The 18,341-nt window shown below is 47.7% G+C and overlaps 1 protein-coding gene across 3 annotated transcripts in view; it reads left to right on the top strand.

Annotated features, from left to right (window-relative positions):
• The window catches only part of RNF2 (ring finger protein 2), a 64,125-nt gene that overhangs the window by 17,545 nt on the left and 28,239 nt on the right, over nt 1–18,341 (top strand). The gene's annotated exons all lie outside the window — the stretch shown is intronic.

Below are 18,341 nucleotides of genomic sequence, written 5' to 3' on the forward strand. Positions count from 1 at the left end.
CTCCTGGGCTACCTTGGTAGTCATCCCCCTATTTGTGTGATGAATGAATAAAGAATGCATGAATGTGAAGCAACAATGACTTTATTGCCTCTGCAAGCGGTGATTGAAGGGAGGAGGGGCGGGTGGTTAGCTTACAGGGAAGTAGAGTGAACCAAGGGGCGGGGGGTTTCATCAAGGAGAAACAAACAGAACTTTCACACCGTAGCCTGGCCAGTCATGAAACTGGTTTTCAAAGCTTCTCTGATGCGTACCGCGCCCTCCTGTGCTCTTCTAACCGCCTTGGTGTCTGGCTGCGCGTAACCAGCAGCCAGGCGATTTGCCTCAACCTCCCACCCCGCCATAAACGTCTCCCCCTTACTCTCACAGATATTGTGGAGCACACAGCAAGCAGTAATAACAGTGGGAATATTGGTTTTGCTGAGGTCTAAGCGAGTCAGTAAACTGCGCCAGCGCGCCTTTAAACGTCCAAATGCACATTCTACCACCATTCTGCACTTGCTCAGCCTGTAGTTGAACAGCTCCTGACTACTGTCCAGGCTGCCTGTGTACGGCTTCATGAGCCATGGCATTAAGGGGTAGGCTGGGTCCGCAAGGATACATATAGGCATTTCAACATCCCCAACAGTTATTTTCTGGTCTGGGAATAAAGTCCCTTCCTGCAGCTTTTGAAACAGACCAGAGTTCCTGAAGATGTGCGCATCATGCACCTTTCCCGGCCATCCCACGTTAATGTTGGTGAAACGTCCCTTGTGATCCACCAGAGCTTGCAGCACTATCGAAAAGTACCCCTTGCGGTTTATGTACTCGGCGGCTTGGTGCTCCGGTGCCAAGATAGGGATATGGGTTCCGTCTATAGCCCCACCACAGTTAGGGAATCCCATTGCAGCAAAGCCATCCACTATGACCTGCACATTTCCCAGGGTCACTACCCTTGATATCAGCAGATCTTTGATTGCGTGGGCTACTTGCATCACAGCAGCCCCCACAGTAGATTTGCCCACTCCAAATTGATTCCCAACTGACCGGTAGCTGTCTGGCGTTGCAAGCTTCCACAGGGCTATCGCCACTCGCTTCTCAACTGTGAGGGCTGCTCTCATCTTGGTATTCATGCGCCTCAGGGCAGGGGAAAGCAAGTCACAAAGTTCCATGAAAGTGCCCTTACGCATGCGAAAGTTTCGCAGCCGCTGGGAATCGTCCCAGATCCGCAACACTATGCGGTCCCACCAGTCTGTGCTTGTTTCCCGAGCCCAGAATCGGCGTTCCACAGCATGAACCTGCCCCATTAGCACCATGATGCATGCATTGGCAGGGCCCATGCTTTCAGAGAAATCTGTGTCCATGTCCTGATCACTCACGTGACCGCGCTGACGTCGCCTCCTCGCCCGGTATCGCTTTGCCAGGTTCTGGTGCTGCATATACTGCTGGATAATGCGTGTGGTGTTTAATGTGCTCCTAATTGCCAAAGTGAGCTGAGCGGCCTCCATGCTTGCCTTGGTATGGCGTCCGCACAGAAAAAAGGCGCAGAACGATTGTCTGCCGTTGCTCTGACGGAGGGAGGGACGACTGACGACACGGCGTACAGGGTTGGCTTCAGGGAGCTAAAATCAACAAAGGGGGTGCCTGTACATCAAGGAGTATTTCAGGCAGGACTTCACGGAGGGTTCCAATAAGAAATGGTGCACCTAAGTTATTGTTCTTATTGGAACAAGGAGGTTAGCCTGGCCTCTGACTGATACATGCCTAGATTTACCTCGCTGCACCTTCTCTGTGAGTGACTGCAGTGTGACCTAGAGGAATGAGTCCCCTAGACAGGGGAGGAGGCAAATGAGTACAAAACAAATCTGGTCTATTTCTTGTTTTGATCCACTCCATCTATCTTTTACATCTTTGGCTGGCAGCAGACGGTGCAGAAGGACTGCATGCCATCCACATCTCATGGCTGCTCGGCAGAAGATGGTACAGTACGACTGCTAGGCATCCCCATCTCTTGCCTGCCTGGCAGAAGATGGTACAATACGACTGCTAGCAGTCCGTATCGCCTGCCCGCTCACCATAAGACGGTTCAATAGGACTGACTGCAGGACTAAAGAGAATGACCTGGTTAAGTCACTCCAAATTTAGTCCCTGCGCCCATGTCTGCCCAGGCACTCCCAGCCGACGTGGCCAGGAGCACCTCGGACACGACGAGGACGACTACCAGTCGTATTGCACTGTCTGCTGCCAGAAGGCAATGGTTGCTGCTACTGTGCAGCAAAGCCGTACCGCGTCTGCCAGCACCCAGGAGACATAGGGTGACGGTTACCTGAGCGGGCTCCATGCTTGCCGTGGTATGGCGTCTGCACAGGTAACTCAGGAAAAAAGGCGCGAAATGATTGTCTGCCCTTGCTTTCACGGAGGGAGGGAGGGAACGGGGGCCTGACGATACGTACCCAGAACCACCCGCGACAACGTTTTAGCCCCATCAGAGTGCTCCATTGTGACTGCTCTGGACAGCACTCTCAGATGCCCGATTGTTTGCCGTTGCTCTGACGCCGGGAGGGGCGCTTACAGGGTTGGCTTCAGGGAGCTAAAATCAACAAAGGGGGTGGCTTTACATCTAGGAGTATTTCAGGCAGGACTTCACGGAGGGTTCCAATAAGAAATGGTGCACCTAAGTTATTGTCCTTATTGGAACAAGAAGGTTAGCCTGGCCTCTGATTGATACATGGCTAGATTTACCTCGCTGCACCTTCTCTGTGAGTGACTGCAGTGTGATCTAGAAGAATGAGTCCCCTAGGCAGGGGAGGGGGGGAAGCAAATGAGTACAAAACAGATCTGGTCTATTTCTTGTTTTGATCCACTCCATCTATCTTTTACATCTTTGGCTGGCAGCAGACGGTGCAGAAGGACTGCATGCCATCCACATCTCATGGCTGCTCGGCAGAAGATGGTACAGTACGACTGCTAGCAGTCCGTATCGCCTGCCCGCTCACCATAAGACGGTTCAATAGGACTGACTGCAGGCAGGACTAAAGAGAATGACCTGGTCAAGTCACTCCAAATTTAGTCCCTGCACCCATGTCTGCCCAGGTGCTCCCAGCCAACGTGGCCAGGAGCACCTCGGACATGACGATGACGGCTACCAGTCGTACTGTACCGTCTGCTGCCACAAGGCAAGGGGTTGCTGCTACTGTGTAGCAATGCCGTACCGCGTCTGCCAGCACCCAGGAGACATAGGGTGACGGTTACCTGAGCGGGCTCCATGCTTGCAGTGGTATGGCGTCTGCACAGGTAACTCAGGAAAAAAGGCGCGAAATGATTGTCTGCCCTTGCTTTCACGGAGGGAGGGAGGGAACGGGGGCCTGACGATATGTACCCAGAACCACCCGCGACAATGTTTTAGCCCCATCAGGCATTGGGATCTCAACCCAGAATTCCAATGGGCAGCGGAGACTGCGGGAACTGTGGGATAGCTACCCACAGTGCAACGCTCCGGAAGTCGACTCTAGCCTCGGTACTGTGGAAGCGCTCCGCCGAGTTAATGCACTTAATGCACTTAGAGCATTTTCTGTGGGGACACACACACTCGAATATATAAAACCGATTTCTAAAAAACCGACTTCTATAAATTCGACCTTATTCCGTAGTGTAGACATACCCTAAGATGTACTGGTCTAAGCACCTTTACACTGGTATAACTGTGCCCATGTGAGGGAGGTTATACCATTAGGTACATCTTTTGTTTGTAGACAAACTCCAGTATTTGCAGGCACATTGCTCTGGTGCCTCATGGTTGGTACATTCCCCAACCTGCAGTAGAGAAATTAAAAAGACCCTGATCAGTCCCATTCAGGGGCAGTGCTAGAATAATTAGTTTGGGGTGGCAAAGGGGTGGTAAAGACTATTATTAAGGGAGCATGGATTTTTCTACATATACACTTTATAAAATGGGGATAAATAATGTTGGTCACAATTTACTTACCATATTGAAGCTTGATATGCCTGTTGAAAGCAGCAGTAAATCTGTCGACAACTCTCTCCAGCTGCAGAGACTCGGACAACTTTTTTTCAATAGTCATGACATCCAAGTCCCTTACCTGGTCACTTGTCATGCAGTTCCTCAGCTAGTCTTTCACCCATTGAAGACATGAGAATGCCCTTTCATATGCAGCATTTGATGGAGGAATACTTGTACCAATTACACAGAATTTATGCAGCTTGTGGAAGGCAAATTTGTATTTATCCAAAGAAATTAGCAGCTGCAGCAAACTGTCAGTCTTGGACTTTTTCTCTTCTTCATAGCATTCAGTTACTTTTGCAAGAGGTTTACCTCTGTCTTCACAATGTCTATATCACATCCATAGTGTTCTATGATTCTAGTGTTTTAATTTTACATACTTTGGGTGAAGGCAATTGACACCATCAAGAACAAATTTTATTTTCAGAACATCTTATCTGAAGTTCTCTCCAGTAATTTAATCAATCTCTGACAAAAAGGAGTTTGTCCTGAAGTCTCCTTTGTCTGTCCTTCAGTTGAAATGTATTCCTGAAGTTTTTTAAGCAACTTTTGTACATAACTGTTGTAAAGGGGCTAGCTGGGGCTTGACCCTTTCCGGGGCGGTGGGGAGCCACACCGGCTCGCTACACACAGTTGACTTTGGGGAATTTGTCCGGTCACCGGAATCTCCCTTGGCAACCCTTGCGGTAACTGGAATGAGCACCATAGGCCCGGGCCCTGAGTCAGGGCAGGGCACCAAATAGTCAGTAGCTCAGGCCCTCAGGCTGGGACAGAGCAAACAGTTCAAGATTAGGCAGGCCCAGGCCCTGGGGTCAGGGCGGGGCAACAAACAGTAAATAGCTTAGGCCCTCAAGCAGAGGCTGAGCAACACAGCATATGTGAATTAGCCCAGGCCTCCAAGGACCTGGAAGAGGGGGAGGCTGCCACCCACGAGTTGGGTGGCAGGGGGGACGCAGGCCCTCCCACTCCACTGCGTCCCAGCCCTGGGCCCTAGCAGAGGCAAATGACTCGCTGCTGGGTCAGTGGGGATCCTGACCGCAACACACTGACATGGGTTCTGCCAGAGTTACAGCCAGACTAGGGTCGGCTGTCCCTGGGCTACTTCCTAACTCCCCTCCTTCTGGAACCTGGGTCACCGCGGTGTTCTCTGGGATGTGCAGCACCATGGGTTCCTCGGGGTAGTGGGCAAGCGGCAGGTTCGGCAGCTCCCCTGGATAGCGGGCGCAGGGCAGGTCCAGCAACTCCCCTGGATAGTGGGCGTAGGTCAAGTCAGTCTTGGCCTGTCTGGGGCCGCGGGGTTTTCGCAGTCTCTGGCTAGGCTGGCTGCGTCTGGCCTCCCTGGTGGCTGCTCTTCAGTGAGCTCTGAGGGCCTGCCTTTCTACTTCCGGGTCGCCGCCTGTCCCTCTGAGGGGTGGGCTCAGAGCTTCCTGGCTCCGCTCACTCTGGTGTCTGGAGGGGCTTGACCCTCTCTGGGGTGGCGGGGAGCCACACTGCCTCACTACGCTGTGTGTTCCCAACATTTTAGATGGCTTCAAATCATTTCTGAAGCAGTGGTAATGGCTTTGCTCCATATTTCATCAAATGCCTCTTCCAAATGTCTCATGTTCAGAAATTCACTGATTGGGGTGTCCACAGATCAGCATGCCTGAGAAAAGTCACACTCAACTGCTTGCAGGTAGTCAGATAGAACTTTAAGCAGTTAAATAATTTTTGTTAACATGCAAAGGAGAACAGCAACGTCAGACTAATACTGAACTAAAGACCTTGTGAACCCATTGCCCTGTCATCTCTTGATATATCTCGAGATATTATAGCAAATGACACAAGAATGGATGAAATTGCCTTTTTTCACAGCATTACAAGCAGAAACTTGGTATGCCCATTGAGTGTCACAGAGCTTCTTCAATGCCAAGACTTTATTTTTGGGTTGTACTTTCTTAATGGCTGTGAATTTAGTGTGTAAAGCTGACCAAAGAGAAAAGTGTACAATTTCTCCAGGATAGTGAAAAAATCCAGTGCATGTTTGTTTCCTCTGCATACATAAACAATAACTAAATTGAGCTTGTGGTTGAAACAATGAACACCATTGTAATACAGTTCTGCATATCAGTACAACACTGTGACGATGCACTCTCTTTCACGATGTGAAGAACACATTAAGTGACTTGACAAGATGGAAGCCAAAAAATCTTTCATATACTATGCTATGCAAATAATATCTCAACATAACTGACACTTGTTCAACTTTGCTAATGTCTTTAGTTTCATTAAGCATTGCAGAGAAAACATTAGTCTCTTTCACTTCTTGGCTTATGCATTAATGGGTTTTTTTGGATAGAATTTTGTATTGATGAATGGGTATATTTTGCATTGCGTGGCCCACTTTCAATTTTCTTTCTTACCAATACTCAAGTATTTGGCTATTAGAGTCAGTAGTACCAAGAAGTTGTCGTTGCTGCTGCTGTCACTCTCTTCTTTTCCTCTTTAAGCAATCCCCTGGACTACAGTGAGTCGGAGGACATCTGCCACAACTTCAATATACATACAGTTCTCCTGCACTGAAGCAAAATATGCAACAGTAATTTTCAACTGAACTGAAAGACCATCACCTTTTGACTGAATGATTTTGAATTAAGCCCGTACCATGTGACAGCTCTTGTGATTCTGTTTTCATGCTGTTGGAAACCTGCATCCTATGCCATAGCTTTTTTCCAATTTTCTGAAGCCATTACCAATAAACACAAATTTTTGTACAGCAATAGGTGATGAAAGAAGTCTGCATGGGAAGCAGTAAGCTGCATTCATTATTTCACTGTATTTGACCCATGGATATAAACCGAACCTCTATTTTGAAACTTCTCTACTCATTCTTGTTTCATTTGAAGAGAAGATCTAACTGTGGTTGTTTTGGACCTTCAGATACAATTTGCACAGTATCACTTGGTTCCGGTGGAATCTTACTTCCTGGGCTTACTTTATTACCATGTGGGTTCTTTTCCAGTTTCCGTTCATGGTACCGAATTGCTCAGTCATTTCCTTCCACCTCTTTTTATTCTAATGAAGAATCTGATGCTGAATGTTCCACTTTCCATTCTTCTATGATACAGTCTTTTTCGTCATTATCTAAGGTACATAGTTTGGAGGTAATACCGGTAGAGGACTCTCCTACCGATGGCCTATTCTTGAAGTTGAGGGTATGTCTTGGCAAATTTCAGAGAACTTGCTTTTCTTTGATGCATTTTGTTTGCTGAAAAGTTCTGAAATTGTCCGTGATCATTTGCTTGGTATTTAAAAAACTTTTTTTTTTTTTTTTTTTTTAAAGCTACTTCTGTTCAGAAATGGAGGCCTCACAGGTGGGAGCCCAGGCCGGATCCCTCTTACAGGCCACTGTTTTAGACTAGTCTGGGCTAGACTTCCCAGGCTAGCTTCCTCTTCCTGCCTGAGTCCACACAGCTGGAAAAAGTTGGGATAGGGGAGACAAAGGGGGCAGCAGTGCCAGCCCATAGTCCAAGCCTGCAGGGGAGATTGCATGGAAAAGGAAAGGATTCATGCACTGACCCCCTCCCCGACCCCCCGCTCCTCCCCCCTGCACAAAGGCTCTCCTGGCCCTAGCCCGGCAGCTGGGGGTCTGGCCTGGTTATGATCAACCTTCTCTGGCTCCTGATATAAACACCGGGGTTTATGTCAGTATAACTGTGTTGCTCAGAGGTGGATTTTTCACACCCTCTGAGCCACATAGTTATACCAATGTCAGTTTATAGTATGGACCTGGCCTTGGTTACACTGGTGTATCCCCTGTATGCTGATCATTTCAGCAGGAATCTCCCTGCTCTCTGAGGTAATCACTGCTTGTATTTCACTAATAACTATCAAAGTCACAGCTCGCACACTATAATAAGGGAACAAAATGCCTCTGCTTCTATTCCAATTCTCTGATGTGGTGGGGTAGTGGGAAATATTTTTGTGGTGGGAGGCACCCACTACCCCTTGGTACTCTGTGGTATCATTCCTGGTCCCATTGGTGCTAATGGAAACCCCTGTGGGCAACAGTGAAACAATCATCTCTCTTTCATTCTATCTGCTGTCTTGGGAAATATATGGGCCTCAGCAACAGAGTTATTTAAGCAACCACTCCCTGTGGACTCCCACTGCTTCCTGAGCAGCCAGGAGGCTTGGCCTGGGGAATAAAAGATGAGCAGACACCTTTCTTTGCAGTAGCCAGGAGGCTGTGGGGTGAGGATGGAGGAAACAGTGAGAGAAAGCACCTTCTCCTTCTTTTCTATAATTGTATATAGTGTATTTCTGGTGGGGTGGGGAAGGTGACTAAGTTCATCAAAGCACTTGCTAGCAAGGGGGCTGGTCTATAAGATGGAGGGCCCACAAGTAGTGTCTAGGGACAGCACCTTGGTAAGAATCCCACCACCTTCCCATTGCCCATCAGCATGACCTTGCCAATGGATATACTGGCGAGCCAGCCCCCACTTGCCTTTCATGTTGGCATCTAACTAGTAGATGTCTGGTGATTCCCAATTGTGCCGCCAGCCATGTATCTACCCTGCCTTGCAGGTATAATGCAAAGATTAATTTGTTTCCAAAGGTCTTTGAGATTGGACAACATATGTAAGTGCTCAATCATTGTTTGACTTCTCTTGAGGCATGTAACTTCTATTTGAAGTTTCAACTTCAGAGGTTATATAATGAGTTGGTGCATTAATAGCCTTTTTAAATTAGCTTTGATTGCATTTTACAGATCTTAGTCTTCTTGAACATATCACACCAGTTAATTTATACACAATTATTTTAAACAATGACTTTACATAACTGTTACTAATTACTAATCATATCTTCAAGAATCATAAGCATGCATAAAGAACCATACTTCTGTTACTAGGACAATGATTAAATGATGGAGTCTTCTCTTTCTAATGTCTTCATAAATTATATTCTAGATGTAGTTTTGAGGTGTTCTGCTGATGCAGAGATAATGACTAAAAGCTGTTTCTATGGTAAAAATATGTTCTTTGTATGTAATCTTGAAGTGCCTTTCATAAGTGTAACTACTTTGTTGAATTTTTGAACAGTAAAATAACAGTAGAAGTTAAAGGGTATTGGAACACAGTTGCAAAACTGGCAAAATAGCCTATATCAGGGGTGGGTAAAGTATGGCCCATGGGCCGGATCCGGCTTGCCAGCTGTTTTAAGCCAGCCCTCAAGCTCCTGCTGGGAGTGGGGTCTGGGGTTTGCCCTGCTCCGGCGCTCCAGCTGGGGAGCAGGGTAGAGGGCCGTTCCATGTGGCTCCCGGAAGCCGTGGCCTGGCCCCTCTCTGGTGCTCCAATGTGAGCTGCAGGAGCAGTGCCTGTGGATGGGGCAGTGGGCAGAGCCGTCTGGCCTCACCTCTGTGTAGGAGCCGGAGAAGGGACATGCCGCTGCTTCTGGGAGCTGCTTGAGGTAAGTGCCTCCCAGAGCCTGCACCCCTGAGCTTCTCCCCATGCCGCAACCCCCTGCCCCAGCCCTGATGTCCCTCCCACCCTCCGAACCCCTCGATCCCAGCCCGGAGCATCCTCCTGCACCCCAAACCCCTCATCCCCAGCCCCATCCCAGAGCCTGCAGCCCCAGCCTTGATCCCCCTCCCGCCCCCAAACCCTTCGGTCCCACCTAGTGTCTTCAACTACACCCCAAATTCCTCATCCCCAGCCCCACCCCAGAGCCTGCACCCCCAACCAGAGCCCTCACCCCCCACACTCCTACTCCCCAGCCTGGAGTCCCCTCCCACACCCTGAACTCCTCATTTCTGGCCCCGCCCCAGAGCCTGCACCCTCAGCCAGATCCCTCATTCCCTCCCGCACCCCAACCCCAATTTTCTGAGCATTCATGGCCCAGTATACAATTTCTATTCCCTGATGTGGCCCTCGGGCCAAAAAGTTTGCCCACCCCTGGCCTATATGCTTTTCTAGGATGGCTGTTGTTAATGAGATGACCTAAGGGGGCTCTGTGTGTGTGTGTGTGTGTGTGTATATGTATGTACATAAACAGGTTTTTGTTTGTTCTCTTGTTATTAAACCAATGGAAGAATTAGTAGTTTGTGTGTGTGTGTGTGAGAGAGAGAGAGAGAGAGAATGGGAAAGGTGCTATTAAAAATATATATTTTGATAGGTTGTATTTGTGTAGTTTAAAGTGGTAAAATAAATGTCACAACTTGATGACAGAAATAAGATACCTAGCTCTTTGTAAATCACTCCGCAACTGATAATTCCACAAATTACTTTTTCTAAGAATATAGTCTTATTTGAACACATTGTGTAACTACATATTTGACGGGAAAGACTATAGAGATGTACAATGCGTACATTTAACTTCTGAAAAGTTGTGTTTGGTCTTTACGATCCAAATGCCACGTCCCTGCTGAGTCCATTGGTTGAATTATATGACCGCTTTGTCATAAAGATAGCTATCACTCTAATCTCCAAAATGCTTTCTTAGTAATGGCATAGAAAACATTCTTTTGTCTTGTCTGGTTAAAGGAAACCCACTGGTAACCATTTTCAGCACTAACTTCCTAATGTAGCCAGGGTTGTATGTGCATGCATGTGGACGGATGGGGAAAGAATGCCCTTTTTGGGATTCTGCATCTTTTAACAAACCACTTTTTAGGGAAATGGAGTTGTATGAATGGCACTAAGCAATTATTAGATGCTGCAACCAGTTGCCATTGCAAACCCTTGACCTTTTTGTCACTTTTTGGGCAGTGCACCCAAGTGCAGGTTGTATCCATAGCTAGCTAACCCCTTTGCCTATTGTGGCCAACCTGAAGCTCTGGAGCCACATGTGGCTCTTCAGAAGTCAATATAGGCACCGATTTAGGGGCTGGAGTTACAGGCACCAACTTTCCAATGTGCTGGGGGGTGCTCACTGCTCAACCTCTGGCTCTGCTACAGGCCCTGCCCCCACTCCATCCCTTCCCATCTCCTCCCCTGAGTTTGCCTTGCCCTCGCTCCCCCCGAGCCTCCTGCAAGCCACAAAACAGCTGATCGGGAGGTGGGGGAGGGAGAGGGAGGCGCTGGTTGGTGGGGCTGCTGGTGGGTGGGAGGCGCTGGGAGTAGTTTGGGGGGAACTGATAAGGGGCTGCTGATGTATTACTGTGGCTCTCTAGCAATGTATATTGGTAAGTTCTGGCTCCTTCTCAGGCTCAGGTTGGCCACCCCGTAGCCATTTAAAAATTTTCTGGCCATGGCCAGAGATTAGTCATATGGTATTAATTCAGTCTTTTAAAATCATGTTGTCTTAGGGTACGTCTACAGTATGAAATTATTTAGAAATTATTCTATTTGAATTTTCGGAAGCAATTTTACACATTTGGTCTTGTGTGTCGCCACGAAAGCATGTGTATTTGGCTGAGTGCATCCATAGTACCAAGGCTAGCATTGAATGTCCAAGCGGTGCACTGTGCGTAGCTATCCCACAGTTCCAGCAGTCCCTGCCGCCCATTGGAATTCTGGGTTAAGCTCCCAGTGCATGATGGGGAAAAACATTATTGCGAGTGTTTCTGGGTGTGTGTCATCAGTCGCTCCTCCTACTGTGAAAGCTACGGCAGACAATCGTTTTGCGCCTTTTTGGCGTGCAGACACCAAACTGCTTTCAGCAGATGGTGCAGTACGGTGCACCGCTGCTCTCCTGCTACTATGAATCCACCTCGCATTATCTCTAGTCTTTCTATGTAATCTCTAGAAGTATCTACTCTTTCTCTTCCTCATCGACTGCTTCCGCTGCCAACTCTGCTCGGCCATCATGAACCGAGCAGCACAGCTTCCACCTCCACTCTGCTCTCCTGCTCTTGCCGCGCTACCGAGCTTCTCCATGTTATCTGTCCTGGGCTTCTGCCTCCGTGAAAGCTACAGAAGACAACCATTTCCTGCCTTTTTTCGGCTATCGTGAACCGAACGGCACCTCTTGTGCTGTCACTCTGCTCTCCTACGTTTTGTGCCCTTTTTCCAGGATTACCCATGCAGGCGCCATTGCGCGGCTAGCATGGAGCCCGCTCAGATCTCCGCTGCAGTTTTGACCATTGCAAATACCTCATGCATTATCCAGCAGTATGTGCAGTACCTGCAAAACCAGGCAAGGAAGCGATGATAGCGTGATTACGATAGTGATGAGGACATGGACACAGACGTTCCTAGAAGCACGGCATGTGGTGATTGGGAGATCATGGTGGCGTTGGGCCAGGTTCATGCTGTGGAACGCCGATTCTGGGCCCGGGAAACAAGCACAGACTGGTGGGACCGTATAGTGTTTCAGGTATGGGATGAGTCCCAGTGGCTGTAAAACTTTCATATGCGTAGGGCCACTTTCATGGAACTTTGTGACTTGCTGTCCCCTGCCCTGAAGCGCAAAGACACCAAAATGAGAGCAGCCCTCACAGTTGAGAAGCGAGTGGCCATAGCCCTGTGGAAGCTTGCAACGCCCGACAGCTACCAGTCAGTCGGGAATCAGTTTGGAGTGGGCAAATCTACTGTGGGGGCTGCTGTGCTGCAAGTAGCCAACGCAATCATTGACCAGCTGCTATCAAGGGTAGTGACTTTGGGAAATGTGCAGACCATTGTGGATGGCTTAAATGCACTGGAGTTCCCTGACTCCGGCGGGGCAATAGATGGAACGCATACCCCTATCTTGGCCCCGGAACCCCGGGGCGGCCAGTACATAAACCGCAAGGGGTAATTTTCCATGGTGCTGCAAGGGCTGGTGGATCACAAGGGACGTTTCACTGACATCAGTGTGGGATGGCTGGGAAAGGTGCATGACGCTCGCATCTTCAGGAACTCTGGTTTGTTTGAACAGCTGCAGGAAGGAACTTAATTCCCAGACCAGAAAATTACTGTTGGGGATGTTGAAATGCCTATAGTTATCTTCGGGGACCCAGCCTACCCCTTAATGCCATGGCTCATGAAGCCATACACAGGCACCCTGGACAGTAGTAAGGAGCAGTTCAACTGTAGGCTGAGCAAGCGCAGAATGGTGGTAGAATGTGCTTTTGGATGTTTGAAAGCTCGCTGGCGCAGTGTACTAACTCGGTTAGATCTCAGCACAACCAATATTCCAATTGTAATTGCAGCTTGTTGTGTGCTCCACAATATCTGTGAGAGTAAGGGGGAGATGCTTATGGCAGGGTGGGAGGTTGAGGCAATTTCACACAGCCAGACAACAGGGCGATTAGAAGAGTGCATCAGGGCACGCTGCGCATCAGATAAGCTTTGAAAGCCAGTTTCGTGACTGCCCAGAGTACGGTGTGACAGTTGTTTGTTTCTCTTAAAGTGACCCGCCCCCTATATATATATGAAAGGAAATAAAGTCACAATTGTTTAAAACCCGTTCTTTATTTGTTGCACAACACATTGAGAGAAATCAGAAGGTAGATCGGGGGGGGGGGGGTATTGGGGGAGGGGGGTGGAGGAGGAGAGAAGGACAAGTCCAGAAACCAAATAAAAATTTCGGATATGCCAGCTTTCTGCTAGCTTGTGCAATCCTCTGGGGTTGAGTCTGTGGGTCCCTGTAGCCTCTCCCCCCCCACCCCATCCCCGTGTTCTTGGGCGTCTGGGTGAGGAGGCTATGGAACTTGTGGGGGAAGGAGGGCAGTTATAGAGGGGCTGCAGCGGCAGTCTGTGATCTTGTTGCCTTTCCTGCATTAGATCCACCATACAGCAGAGCATGTCAGTTTGCTCCCCCATGAGCTTGACCATAGCATCCTGCCTGCTCTCATCGCATGCGTCCCTCCTCTCTTCGTGTTCATTTAACGTTTTACAGGACTCCGCAATTGTTTGCCTCCATGTATTCAGCTGGTCCCTATCAGTGCGAGAGGACTGCATGAGCTCGGCAAACATGTTGTCCCGAGTTCGTTTTTTCCGCCTTCTAACCTGGACCAGCCTCTGGGATGGAGTAGATGGGGCCATGTTGAAACATTTGCACCTGCGGTAGGAGAAAAAGGGAGGATAGTATTTTGAACGATACGTTTTAGAGAATAAAGGGGACACTTTCTCAGCGAAACAGGCAATTCATAGTACACAGCACATGTTATTTCTATACAAGGTCACATTTTGCTTCTTATACCGAAGTGCCTGTCACTTTGGTATGAGTAAGCCATCACACGTGGCTGGGCAACAGAATTCAGCTTGCAGGCAGCCATGGTAAGCCCTAGGGGCACACGGGGTTCTGCTGCTTCTGCATTCATTTTAATGCTTTCAAATTGCCAGGCCCCCTTTCCCATAGTACGCAATGCCTGGTGGGTTTGCCATATAAAAGGACGGCCTGCAGGCTCTCTGGGGTGATCGCTTCACACAACACCTCCCTCCTCACACCCACCGTGTGGCTCTGATGAGGCTCTGAGCAGGGATGAGCCCTTTAAACTAAATGCGAACAGCCCAGCATGGCTGGGTTTCCCCCCACTGTGTGGCTCTGATCAGGCTCTCACTCACCAGAAGTGCCTTCTCCAGCGTCATGGTCCAGGAGCCTGCATTTGGAGTGGAGGGAGGCTATTGGGTCTGGCATTAAGAATAGTTCCTGGCTAGGGGGGAAAACGGATTTCCCGCTTGCCGCCTGTGCACTGTCGTCATCCTCCTCCTCTTCGTCTTCCAATAACTCATCCTCCTCGCTCTGTACAACTTCCCCCTTGCAGGTGTGCACGGACAGTGGTGGGGTGGTGGCGTTGTCACCCCCCATAATTGCATGCAGCTCACGGTAGAAGCGGCATGTATGGGGCTGTGACCCAGAGCGCTCTTTCGCCTCCCTGGCTTTTTGGTACGTTTGCCTGAGCGCCTTGATTTTTGTACAACACTGCTCTGTGTCCCTGAAGTAGTCTCTTTCCGTCATGGCCCTGGAGACTTTAGCGTACATATTTGCGTTTCTTTTCTTGGAATGTACTTCTGCCATAACAGATTCGTCTTCCCAACATGCAACGGGTTACCTCCCGTTTGGACCATGCTGGAACTTGTCTGTGAATCCGGGACTGTGTGGTCTCTTGTGATGGTGGACTCTTCATGGTCGCCTGTGATGGTGGACTGTGCTGATGGTGACCAAACAGGAAATGAAATTTAAAAGTTCCTGGGGCTTTTACTGCCTACCTGGCTAGTGCATCGGAGTTGAGAGTGTTGTCCAGAGCAGTCACAAGGGAGCATTCTGGGATAGTTCCTGGAGGCCAATAACGTCGAATTGGGTCCACAGTACTTGTAACCCAGAACTGCGATCTCGATTTTAGCGCTACTCCACTTGCCGAGATGGAGTACAGAAATCTGATTAAAGAGCCCTTTAAATCGAAAATAATGGTTTGGTTGTGTGGACGGAATCAGTTTTATTTTGAATTAACTCGGCTAATTCCGAAATAAACGCGTACTGTAGACTAGGCCTAAGATAAACCTTGGTGGCCTTCCCTACATTAACACACTGAGCAATGCCACCAACAGTGAAACTGTACTGCTAGATGTGTGCTGAGGAGAGCTTTTAAAAAAAAATAAAAAATTACTAATGTTGACAAAGCTGCTGGGACTGAGGTGGTCTCCTATGTTAAGAGGAATATTTGTAAAGGATGACAAAGAATTTATTGCACTTAGAGTGGTTTGTTCATAGCGCTGAATAAGTGTATTGGTTTAAAGTTACATGTTAGAAGTCAAAACATTCCAGTGTAGTTTGGTTACCATGGCTGACCATAGAATCCCAGCCTGTATATGGAATACTGCACATCATACACAATGTGTATTCAACAGAAGTTTTATATTTGGACACTGATGGAGTTCTGAATTTCTGTTGCTGTGTCTACCAGCAGCTACTTCTCTAGTGAATGTGCCTCTTAGAATCATAGAATTCTGACCTTAAACATAGGGGTTTAAGGTCAGAAGGGACCATTATGATCTTCTAGTCTGACCTCCTGCACAACGCATGCCACAGAATCTCACCCACCCACTCCATTAACAATCCTCTGAGCTACTGAAGTCCTCAAATCGTGGTTTAAAGACTTCAAGGTGCAGAGATTCCTCCAGCAAGTGACCTGTGCCCCACGCTGCAGAGGAAAGCAAAAAAACCCCCAGGGACTCTGCCAAACTGCCCAGGAGGAAAATTCCTTTCTGACCCCAAATATGGCAATCAGCTAAACCCTGAGCATGTGGGCAAGACTCACCAGCCAGACATCCAGGAAAGAATTCTCTGTAGTATCTCAGATCCCACGCTATCTGACATCCCATCACAGGCCATTGGGCATGTCTACTGCTAATAGTTGAAGATCAATTAATTGCCAAAATTAGGCTATCCCATCATATCATTCCTTCTATAAACTTATGAAGCTTAGTCGTGAAGCCAGATATATCTTTTGCCCCCACTGCTTCCCTTGGAAGGCAGTTCCAGAACTTCACTCCTCTCTGATGGTTAAAAACCTTCATCTAATTTCAAGTCTAAACTTCCTGATGGCCAGTTTATATCCACTTGTTCTTGTGTCCACATTGGTACTGAGCTTAAATAATTCTTCTCCCTCCGTGGTATTTATCCCTCTGATATATTTATAGAGAGCGATCCTATCTCCCCTCAGCTTCTTTAGCTTAGGCTAAACAAGCCAAGCTCTTTAAGTCTCCTTTCATAAGACAGGTTTTCTATTCCTTGGATCATCCTAGTAGCCTTTCTCTTACCTGTTCCAGTTTGAATTCATCTTTCTTAAACATGGGAGACCAGAACTGCACACAGTATTCCAGGTGAGGTCTCACCAGTGCCTTGAATAACGGTACTAACACCTCCTTATCTCTATTGGAAATACCTCTCCTGATGCATCCCAAGACTGCATTAGCTTTTTTCACGGCCATATCACATTGGCAGCTCATAGTCATCCTGTGATCAACCAATACTCCAAGGTCCTTCTCCTCCTCTGTTACTTCCAAGTGATGCATCCCCAGTTTATAACAAAAATTCTTGTTCTTAATCCCTAAATGCATGACCTTGCACTTTCCACTATTAAATTTCATCCTATTACTATTACTCCAATTTACAGGGTCATCCAGATCTTCCTGTATGATATCCCAGCCCTTCTCTCTATTGGCAGTACCTCCCAGCTGTGTGTCATTCGCAAACTTTGTTAGCACATTCCCGCTTTTTGTGCCAACATCAACAATAAAAAGATTGGTCCCAAAACCAATCCCTGAGGAACCTCCACTAGTAACCTCCTTCCAGCCTGACAGTTCACCTTTCAGTGTAACCCATTGTTGTCTCTCCTTTGACCAGTTCCTTATCCGCCTTTCAATTTTCATATTGATCCCCATCTTTTCCAATTTAGCTAATAATTCCCCATGTGGAACCATATCAAATGCCTTACTGAAACCGAGGTAAATTAGATCTACTGTGTTTCCTTTGTCTAATAAATCTGTTTCCTTCTCAAAGAAGGAGATCATGTTGGTTTGACATAGAATCATAGAATATCAGGGTTGGAAGGGACCTCAGGAGGTCATCTAGTCCAACCCCCTGCTCAAAGTAGGACCAATCCCCAATTTTTGCCCCCAGTCCCTAACTGGCCCCCTGAAGGATTGCACTCACAACCCTGGGTTTAGCAGGCCAATGCTCAAACCACTGAGCTGTCCCTCCCCCCAATCTACCTTTTGTAAAACCATGTTATATTTTGTTCCAATTACCATTAACCTCAATGTCCTTAACTACTTTCTCCTTCAACATTTTTTCCAAGACCTTGCATACTATGGATGTCAAACTAACAGGCCTGTAGTTACCCAAATCACCCTTTTTTTCCTTTCTTAAAAATAGCAACTATGTTAGTAATTCTCCAGTCATATGGTACAACCCCTGAGTTTACAGATTCATTAAAATTTTTTGCTAATGGGCTTGCAATTTCATGTGCCGGTTCCTTTAATATTCTTGGATGAAGATTATCTGGGCCCCCTGATTTAGTCCCATTAAACTGTTCAAGTTTTGGCTTCTACCTTGGATATGGTAATAGCTACCTCCATATCCTCCTTCCCATTTGTTGTCCTACCATTATCTCTAAGCTCCTCATTAGCCTCATTAAACACTGAGACCAAGTATTTGTTTAGATATTGGGCCATGCCTAGATTATCCTTAATCTCCACTCTATCCTCAGTGTTTAGCGGTCCCACTTCTTCTTTTTGTTTTCTTCTTTATATGGCTATAGAACCTTTTACTGTTGGTTTTAATTCCCTTTGCAAAGTCCAACTCTACATGACTTTTGGCCGTTCTCACTTTATCGCTACATGTTCTGACCTCAATAAGGTAGCTTTCCTTGCCAATCTCTCCCATCTTCCACTCCTTGTGGGCTTTCTGCTTTTTCTTAATCACCTCTCTAAGGTGCTTG

This window comes from Caretta caretta, chromosome 8 (genome assembly GCF_965140235.1).
Source record: "Caretta caretta isolate rCarCar2 chromosome 8, rCarCar1.hap1, whole genome shotgun sequence".
Taxonomy (NCBI): domain Eukaryota; kingdom Metazoa; phylum Chordata; order Testudines; family Cheloniidae; genus Caretta; species Caretta caretta.